Raw genomic sequence first — 10,398 nt, 5'->3', positions numbered from 1 at the left:
GCTTGGGTCTATTTTTTTTATCCCAGTACAGGCCTTGTTAGGGACCTAGATTGTAAGCTTTTTGAGGGCAGGGACTCATGAATGTACAAGCACTGCGTAAATTTCGACCCTATATAAATATCACTGTAATAAATAGAAATACCATATTTATTGGAATAGAACACACATTTTTCCCCCTGAAAATAGGGGGCAAATCATGTGTGCATGTTTAACGCTGATATCAGCCGGAATACACAGAGCTGGGATCTCCTGTGTGCCTGGTGCTTGCAGTCACACACAGTCCTGCCTCCTGGCCCGGCATTGGACTGGTGTTCTGTCTATCAAAGGAGCTGGGCCAGGAGGCGGACTGTGTGTGAGCGCTGAGTACACAGGAGATCTCTTCTCTGTGTAATCACTGGTTAGGCTGCATAGATGGGCACTAAACAGGCTGCAGATGGGCACTGATCAGGCTGCAATCATGGGCAATGGTCAGGCTGCATTAATGGGAAATGGTGAGGTTGCATTGATGGGCAATGGCAAGGCTGCAGATGGGCACTGATAAGGCTGCAATGAGGGGCAATGGCGAGGCTGCATTAATGGGCACTGAACCTTATTTGCTTCAAAGTTCTTTATTTAAAATGTAAGTTTTTCCCTGAAACTTCCCTCTTAAAATGAAGGTGCGTGTATGCCAATAAATATGGTATATAACTTCTTGTCTATTGGAAGCTGTATGCTGTACCTGGGCTTCCAGGACAGAGCAAAGACACTGGCATTCGCGTTGAATGGACTCAACCGCCCCTGTGCCAGAGCCTTTCGATGCCTAGTCTCTTCCTGCGTGCTGTGGTTTTATCTGCTACCTATTTTGCCACAGCAAGTCAACATCTCAGTCAATACACCTCCTACCAACCAGCAGCCTAGCTACTGCACCCTTGTCACTCAGCACCTCGTACACTCTGTCACCTGACATTGCCCCCCATCTTCCTGTCCCCCCCATGCCAGTACTAGTGTACTGTTGTGAATGGACGCATGCTCCGCCCACTTGTTCCTCCTTTGGTTGAAATCACTTCCGGGTCCTGCTAATGGCTGGGAAGTAGCCAATATGAATGCCGTGTAGCGGTAAGGAGGAATACCGCTTGTACAGCCCTATGGCTAGACAAATTTTACTCCTTACGTCTTAGAAAGGCAGCCATTATGTTATAGAGAGCTAATGGTGCGCTCGTATCGGATGTGTGTTATAGGGTAGGGGCGGGTCATGTGACTGCTACAAGGAAGTGAGTTTGGCAGCAGCTGTCAGCACAGTACTATGTCTACAGATTGGTTTGCTGTATCGCATGGATAAGAGAGGTATTGTGCATGTGGACGTACTGCTCGTGATGTAAACATGAAGCTGTTATTGTGTTGAATTGTGTTGATTGTGTTGAACTTCTACAGGCTGATAGTGCTACTAATGTAATGCAGAGGTATGATTGCATGTTGGGTGCAAGAATGATCCATTATGCTGGAATTTTCTCATCATTTAGCCTAAAAGCTTAACTTCAGGTATGGTTTGTGTATCATATGCATAGTTCTATTGGTCCAGCCGGACCAACCTAAGTACTGTATATGTATTCCATACCAGTGGGACCACCATGGAAATGTTGAATCGCTGTAGTAGCTGATGCTATGGGGATTGCAACGGTCTTCCAGGTGTTGTGCCAACATTCAGAAAACAAGGTGGCGAGGTTGGGTGGTGATGTCACCATCTCCACCTCGTCCAATCAGAAAACACTTGGCTATAATTGGAAGGATTCAAAGCTTCCTCTCAGTGGTGCCAGTACCAAAAGAGAGTCACCCCTGTGGTTACTATACAGTAGGGGACTCAAAATACAGTAAGGATCGCTATAGTAGTGGTGACTACTACAGTGATTTGTCATTTTCATGGTGGTCCCACAGGTATGGAATATGTCTACTTAGACTGATCTAAGCTGGACCAATGTAACTAGGCAATACAAGCTATACCTGGAGTTCCAATTTAAAGTATAACTAAATCCTTCTTCCCCCTTCAACCGTCCTCTTCTTCTTCCTTTTTTTTTTTTTTTTTTAGAGTGTCAGGTTTTTATTGCTTCCTGTGTGGCCATTGGGAAGATTTGCATTCTGTATTTGTCCCGCATACTGCTATCACCAAGGGTACCAATACTTAACTGAGCCCGCTCTCAATCCAGCAATGTCCAGGAGAGCCTTGCCTCTCCAGGGACTCACACTCCCGATTGGCTTTTGACAGCAATGGGTGCCATTGGCTCCCACTACCGTCAGTAACAGCCAATGAGCCAATAAGGAGACAGAGGAGGTGGGCCCGAGCCATGGCTCCGTGTGTGCATGGAAACACAGAGCAGCGGCTCAGCTCAGGTGCCCCCATAGCAAGCTGCTTGCTGTGGGGGCACCCAGCAGGAGGAAGGGGCCCGAGAAGAGGAGGATCCAGAGGCTGCTCTGTGCAAAACCCCTGCACAGGGCAGGTAAGTATGACATGTTTGTTATATTTTAAACTTTAAACACAAACCCCAAGTTTTGTGTTGTCACCAGAGCAGGCATAGAAGGGAAATCTTCCAGCCAGTGATTCTCTCACTTGGGAGAGATTTCCTCTCACTTCCTGTTTTGGCTATGGGACGGGAAGTGAAGGTAAATTTCCCCAATGAGCCATAGATCAGAAAAAACTGACAGGAATTAAAACCCTTCCTTACTCTATCCAAAATGAAACAAATATTGCCTTTAGTTCCATTTTAGGTCAAATCATAGGTTAAACATTTATCGAATGATAAAGTACTGACTTAGTTTGTACTGAGGCATACATCCCAGCTTTGTACCTTAAGAATGAGGGACATGCTGGGACAAAGAAGATATGCGGCCCATGTAGCAAAAATAGGTGTGGCTAAATGCACTGAATACAGGGTGTGGATTAAAGAGCATTAATAAATAGGGTTACATATCACATCTTGCATACACTGTACACAGTCTGCAGAGCATGTACCTACAACATGCACCATAATTACTGCTCTTTGAATGAGAATCTCACATAAATTTTTAATTGATCCTGCCAAATGTGTACACACAGCTCATGTCCTGCTATGAGTGTACTGTACACTGATCCAGAGTAGCAGAGAGTACAGTGTATGTCCTGCTATGTGTGTACTGTACATAGATCCAGAGTGACAGAGAACAGTGCATATCCTGTTATGTGTGTACTCTATACAGATCCAGACAGAGTACTGTACAGTGCATGTCCTATGTGTGTACTCTACAAAGATCCTGTGTGAAAAAGTACAATGCATGTCCTGCTATGAGTGTACTGTACACAGATCCAGAGTGACAGTACAGTGCATGTTCTGCTATGTGTGTACTGTATTATGGAAGGACAGGTGAGAAAGGAGAACTCAAAAGATGTCCTTAAATCCAAGTAGGGAGAGGGAACTAACTGCAGTATATTCCTGAGTAAATCTTTATTCAAAACGGTAATAATAGAAAAGGCATAGACAATAGTTAATTGCAAACATGGCTAAAAAATGACAACGTTGTCACATTCAAATCGCATGCCCATGAGCTCAGCCACACTACCTAACCGCACGTGTCAGATAAATCAACTCAAATCAGACAGCAATATTAGTGTTAGGACTGAAAGGGCTATGGGAAACCTCTGTAGCACGCACTGTTAACCAGTCTTGTGCTTGACTGAGGACCTCCAGGCTTTCTATATGTCCTTAATGGGGGTACACAATAGTGACAAGTGCATACAACGAACAATATAGTTATCAGATGAACATTGGTAGGGAAGAGTATATTCCATATGTAATTAACTAGCAAGTCAGAGAGGCTGGAGTAATGCACTGTGAGTCACATGGGGGATAGGGGATCGTGAAGGTGGACAGGATAAGCTCTAATACATCAGAAAGGTGTTGGCCCAATTGTATTCAATTGTCTACTGGTGCTGTACATTCGTTCAACATAAATTAGTTTGATCGATTTAAAAGTAATGATACAGGTGGGTAACACAGCTTGACCTCCTGTTTGTATATAGTAAGAGACCATCTAGCCCGTGTGGTGGGTACAGGTACGCCTAAATAGCTTGCACAGCAACAAGGGGAACTCAGTTCAGGAGTCATAAACTGGTCACACACTGCTGGAGTCATATCCACTTGCAGGGCCTTAAGGCAACTGGAGGTTCTCAGTTAAGCACAAGACTGGTTAACAGTGTGTGCTACACCTATTACCTATTGTCTATGCCTTTTAAATAATTCCCATTTTGAATAAAGATTTACTCAGGAATATACTGAAGTTAGTTCCCTCTCCTTTATTTGGAGTTAAAGCGGAGTTCCAACCTAAAGTGGAACTTCCATTAATTCTGATTTCCTCTCCACCTCGGGTGCCACATTTTACAGGTACCCTGTCCCCACTTCTGGGAGACCGGGCCGCGGCAAAGTACATCAGCAGATCAGCCCCCCTCCTCCCACCCCTTTTTGCCGTGCCAGTGAGAGAGTGCAGAACGCTTTGCACATGCGTAGTGGGGACCCGGTGTGAAGCCGAAAGGCTACACCGCCAGGTTCCCTTACCAGCAATGGCTGTGGCAGCACCCGACAAGCCTATGTAGACATCGGTGCCGACATCGCTGGACTCCGGGACAGGTAAGTGTCGTAATGTTAAAAGTTAGCAGCTACAGTATGTGTAGCTGCTGACTTTTTTGATTTTTAAAGGGATGGTCGGAACTCCTCTTTAAGGACATCTTTCAGGTTCTCCTTCCTCACTCTTCCTTCCATAATTTGGCTATCTGCACTGTCCACACTTTTGGTCATCAGGATCCTGTCTGTTTTTAGGTTCCTGTTATTTTTTCCAGATTCAGAGTGACAGAGAATAGTGCATATCTTACCATGTGTGTAATCTATACTGATCCAGACAGGGTACAGTGCATGTCCTTTGTGTGTACTAATCATAAATCCAGTATGACAGAATATAATACATGTCCTGCTATGAGTGTACTGTACACAGATCCAGAGTACAGTCCATGTCCTGCTATAGTACTGGATGTGTGCATTGAACACACATCCAGAGTGACAAAGTACAGTGAATGTCTTGCTATAGGTGTACAGTATATAGAACTAGAGTGACAGTGCATGTTCTGCTTTATGTGTACTGTACACAGATCCAGAGTAACAGAGGAGAGTGTGAGTTCTGCCACAGATACAATCAGGGGCTGTGAAGCACTGTTACCAATAATAAAAGTGTAATCCCTTGCCACTATCTGTCCCGGCTTTTCATGCCTCATCCTCTGCGTTCTCCCCCTTGCAGCAGTCTTGCACAGGTCCTTGTGTTCAGCCTGGAGCTGTATTTCTATAGATCAATTCTACACTCATTTAGTAGATGTATTCCATCATTCAGAAATTCTGAAACTGCAGCCAATCAGGAAAGGGCTGGCACTGTCACATGAACAGTGTCAGAGCCTCGTGGTTGGTTGTAGTTCCAGAACTTGTGAATGGTTACAAGTTAGAATGACATAGTACACCTAATGAACTGTGAACCAGCTGCAGATTGATTTCAGCTGTTGATTCCCCTGCCCTGCATCCACTGTGCAGAATAGTGATTTGGGCAAGGGAATGTTACAGCACAATGCTCGGGACTGTGGGACTTGTATCAAAATTTGGGGAAGTCCTGCAGAATCTGTCAATGTTTGACTTTACCTTTTTATGTCGCTAGGAATGCTATTTTGATTTTACTGGCTGCATTCTTTTTATTTTTTTTTACATTTTTTTTTAAATTTTTTTTGGTCAAATAACTCAAAGTCTGGAAGATGGAGACAGCCAGGTTGCAAGCATGTTCATTAGTAGCATTGCACATACAGTATATTTATCACAAGTTCTTTTAACAGAGAGCAGTCACTGTGAAACATATGTGACAAATGATCTGGTGCTATGTAGCCACCTGCATGATGATAGCAAATGACATTTGACAATGTAATTTTGTTATTACATAAATGTTATCTATTTGTGCACCATAAATGATTAGATTGGAATTATTGTTTTTTTTTTTTTCCACATCCTACTGCAACACACAGGTAGAGTCAAGCATCAACCATTCCACTAGACATACTAACATTTAGAATAAATATTTAGTTTTAAAATCATATTCATTGTAAGAAGGGTGTTGGAAAGTTGTTGTTTTTTTTTTCTCGAATCGTCTTCCAGGGCAGCATCCGAGAGATAGGCTCCTCCTCCCTAAAACAGGAAACACATTAGTCCACCATTATAAATTTCACACTCTTACCTGTGTGCCTCAGTTGTTTGTGTTTCCTCCGGACCCACAGGAGCTGCAAGAAAGTTTGTTATTTTATTTTCACCTGTCTCTGTGCTTGTTGCAGGAGACCCCCTGCCAGCATCCCATACAGCCCAAGGGGCTTTGGGAGGGCGAGCAGGCGCAGCACTGGGCAACATTGCTCAAAGCCTGAGATTTCGCCCCTACTGAGGGGTCTGCAATCATCCCCCCAGGCTGCAGGAGGACTCTGTCATCCCCACCCCATGCCGCTGTTTAGGCCTGTGTATGCTTCCGCAAGCACCCCCCTCTGGCTTTCCGCAGAATCTGGAGCCCGCCAGGGGGGATGGATACATGCATAGATGGGCGCCCCCCCCCCCCCCCCCCCCACCGCCGCCGCCGACCGCTGCCGAAATCCTCAGCAGCAGAGGGTCTAGCAGGGAGGAGTTTGCACCTTCTAAATTAGGTCCCTGGTGGCTGCGGCTGTCCCCCCAAACGAATCCGCCGCTCTCCGGGCGGCGCAGCAGCGTCCTCACCGCCACAGGCCGCTACAGGAAGTCGGGGGTGTACCAAGATGGCGCCGAGGAAGTTCCGCTTCCGGGTTGGCGGCCATTTTCCCGTAGTCTATCTACTGCGGAGATAGAGCAGGGACTCCTAGGGGCGGGAAGTTTAAAAAAAAAAAAAAAAAAAAAAAAAAGAGAAAACAGAATACAAATAGCAAATTTGTTCAATGCTACCCTTCACTACCAGCACAGTTACTCTACAATACAGCGGCATGTGCAGGTGTGTCCACCAACCTGCACGGGGTCAGCCGGGGGCGGGGCCGGAGCTTATGCAGGAAGCAGATAAAAAGGCCTCTAAGCAGAGGATCCTGGTGGCTGATCATGTCTGATGCTTCCCCACCCTGCCCTGCAGATCCTGCAAATCAGGACAGCTCCAAGGTAAGCCAGAATATTCTTGAATTATCTCTGTCTTAACCTCTTTACTGCCTATCTACAGGCAGTTCCTTTGACTCACGGGGTTTTTCTTTGTTGTTCTCTATGCTCGCTTGCAGGCAAAGACCCCTGAGGAAAGGAAGGCTAAAGGCAAAACATGTGCCTCATGCAGCCACAGGCTTTCCCCAGATTGGAAAAAGCCCCTGTGTCAGAAATGCTTAGACAAAATGGTGGCAAAAGAATCCACAGGGATTTTTGAAAGACCTGCTCAATTCTTTTAAGAAAGAAATTCAGAGCACCATGGCACCACTACGCTCGGCTATAGAGAAATTAGAAACGCCAGCAAGTGTCGCTCAGGCCAGTATCCCATCTACCAGCGGAACACACATTCCAAGGGAGAACAAGGTACAGGCAGAACAAGAGGTGGATTCAGATGAATCTGAACAATCTGAATCAGAAGACGGTATCTGTTCAGACTCAGAGGAGGAAGATGACACGACAGACTGCAACCTGTTTCCTTCTGAGGACACAGACAGTCTTCTCAAAGCCATCACTGACACTCTAGGCATTAAAGAACAGAAAACCGCAGAACTCACTATGCATGACAGAATGTACAAAGGGCTCCAGCCCAAGAAGCCAAGAACGTTCCCGGTACACCAAACACTTAAAGACATAGTCAAAAAGGAATGGGAAGACCCAGAGAAAAAGCTTTTCATCCCCGCCACAATCAAACGCAGATACCCGTTTGCGGAAGCAGACACCAAAACCTGGGCTAAATGCCCCAAGGTGGATGCCTCTCTGGCAAAAATCACGAACAAATCGGACTTGGCTTTTGATGACGCAGGTACCCTCAGCGACCCCATGGACAAGAAAATAGAAGCTCTCCTGAAAAGGGCATGGGAAGCAGGGGCGGCAAACCTAAATCCGGCTATTGCTTCCACCTGCACAGCCCGAACCTTGCTAATCTGGCTAACCCAGCTGCAAGATCTATTGGAGAACGACACACCCAGGGAGGAACTAATTAAAACCATCCCCACACTAACTAGAGCGGCAGCTTTCTTGGCAGATGCTTCAGCAGAAACTGTCAGAATATCCTCTAGGACCACGGCACTACTAAACTCGGCCCGCAGAGCCCTGTGGTTAAAATCGTGGGGGGGGGATGCACCTTCCAAGAACCGTTTATGTGGCATACCATTCACTGGAGACCTACTGTTTGGTCCCGAACTAGAAACAGTCCTGGATAGGACTGCAGCAAAAAATAAGGGGTTCCCTCAAACCAAGAAGAGACAAGGGAAGGCGCCCTTTCGGCATTTCAAGAAATTCAATAAGCCAGGGGCAAAAAAGCACTGGGGTCAACAAAACAAGAAAGGCAAAAGTGAATTCATCCTCAAGCCTAATACCCAAAAGAACAAAAAACAATGACTGCCTTCAGGTGGGGGGCAGATTGGCGGCTTTCTCCCACCAATGGGAGGAGATAACAGAAAACAAATTCATACTGCGCACCATAACGGATGGTTACGCAATAGAATTCTCCAACCGCCCCCCAACCAAATACTTAGCGACCATGCTACCCAAGGACAGCAATCAAGCAAAGGTGTTTCTAGAATCCCTACAGAAACTATTAGATCAGAAGGTGATTTGTCACGTTCCCCAAGAGGAGGAACAAAAGGGCTTCTACTCACACATCTTCGCAAAAAGAAAACCATCAGGCAAACTAAGGCTGATACTAAACCTCAAACCACTCAACCGAGGAATAAGATACAAGAGATTCAGAATGGAATCTATCTATTCAATCAGGAACATCCTACCGCAGGAGACATTCATGGCAACACTAGACTTACAGGATGCCTACCTACATGTCCCCATAAGGAAGGATCACCAAAAGTTTCTAAGGTTCGCAATCCAGGGGCCAGCAGCTACGCTGCACCTACAGTACACAGCTCTCCCCTTCGGAATCTCCTCGGCTCCAAGAATATTCTCAAAAATAATGGCGGAAGCACTAAAAGGTCTAAGACAGGAGGGTATTGGAATAATACCATACTTAGACGACCTCCTGTTCTTTGCGGACTCAGCAGCAATCCTAGAAAACAACCTGCGCAAGAGTATGATCTATCTGCAAAACCTGGGATGGTTAATAAACGCAGAGAAATCGCAAATGATCCCAAGCCAGAGAGTAGTGTACCTGGGATACGTGCTGGACTCCAGACTGTCAAAAATTTTCCTAACAAAGGAAAAAGACGTAAAAATGACACAAGCAATTACGTCCCTGCTAAGGAACCATTCCACAACGATCAGGCACGGAATGTCCGTACTAGGACTGATGACGTCTTCCATTCCAGCCATCACCTGGGCACAAATTCACATGCGACCCTTACAGAACTACATTCTGTCCCAATGGGATGGCAGGCAAGCATCCCTAGAAAAATCCATTCCCGTCCCCGCCACAGTCAAACAAACACTCTACTGGTGGCTCAACCCACTTCGGGTCATCGAGGGGCGCAGATGGGCTCAAGTCAATCCAGTCAGCATCACCACCGATGCAAGCGCCCTAGGATGGGGAGCCCACATGGAAGGGCGGTTCTCGCAAGGGAAATGGACACCCAAATGGGCACAAGCCTCCTCAAACTTGAGAGAGCTGAAAGCTGTGGGGGAAGCGCTAAAAACCTTCAAGCCAGCATTACAGGGGAAGGATGTAAAGATACAATCAGACAACGCAACGACAGTCGCATACCTAAACAGACAAGGGGGCACAAAATCCCAAAATCTGATGAGACTGACACAATCTATCCTACTGTGGACAGAAGTGAACATAAGATCGATATCCGGTATTCATCTAAAAAGAACAGACAATACAGTGGCAGATTTCCTGAGCCGGAAAACGATAAAACACACGGAATGGTCACTAAACCAAACAACCTTCACTCAAATCACCCAGAAGTGGGGAATACCCGAAGTAGACCTATTTGCTTCCAGGGCGAACGCAAAATCTCTGATATTTTTCTCCCTGGACCCTACAGATGGCAACAGCGGGGTGGATGCTTTCAACCAAAACTGGAAATGGCATCTGTGCTATGCATTCCCTCCAACTGCCATAATCCCAAAAGTAATCCAAAAAATCAAGGCAGAGAAAACAACAGTAATACTAATAGCACCACACTGGCCCCAGAGAGCATGGTTCAGTCATTTAAAAAATCTCAGCATACAACCTCAGCTG

The 10,398-nt window shown here is 46.0% G+C and overlaps 1 protein-coding gene across 3 annotated transcripts in view; it reads left to right on the top strand.

Annotated features, from left to right (window-relative positions):
- The first annotated feature begins 971 nt into the window (after nt 1-971).
- Nucleotides 972-10,398, top strand: part of RUFY1 (RUN and FYVE domain containing 1) — a 288,027-nt gene continuing 278,600 nt past the window's right edge. Inside the window, exon 1 of one of the 3 annotated variants that reach the window (XM_073620729.1) lies at nt 972-1,095. The gene's annotated coding sequence lies outside the window, so the exon portion shown is untranslated. Of the gene's footprint in view, nt 1,096-1,115; nt 1,324-10,398 lie in introns of those variants that run through there. The other 2 variants (XM_073620730.1, XM_073620727.1) reach the window with 2 other exon arrangements.

The sequence above is a fragment of the Aquarana catesbeiana genome, linkage group LG03 (genome assembly GCF_042186555.1).
Source record: "Aquarana catesbeiana isolate 2022-GZ linkage group LG03, ASM4218655v1, whole genome shotgun sequence".
NCBI lineage: Eukaryota > Metazoa > Chordata > Amphibia > Anura > Ranidae > Aquarana > Aquarana catesbeiana.
The sequence above is the reverse complement of the archived record's forward strand: the minus strand, read 5'-3'. Positions and strand labels throughout refer to the sequence as shown.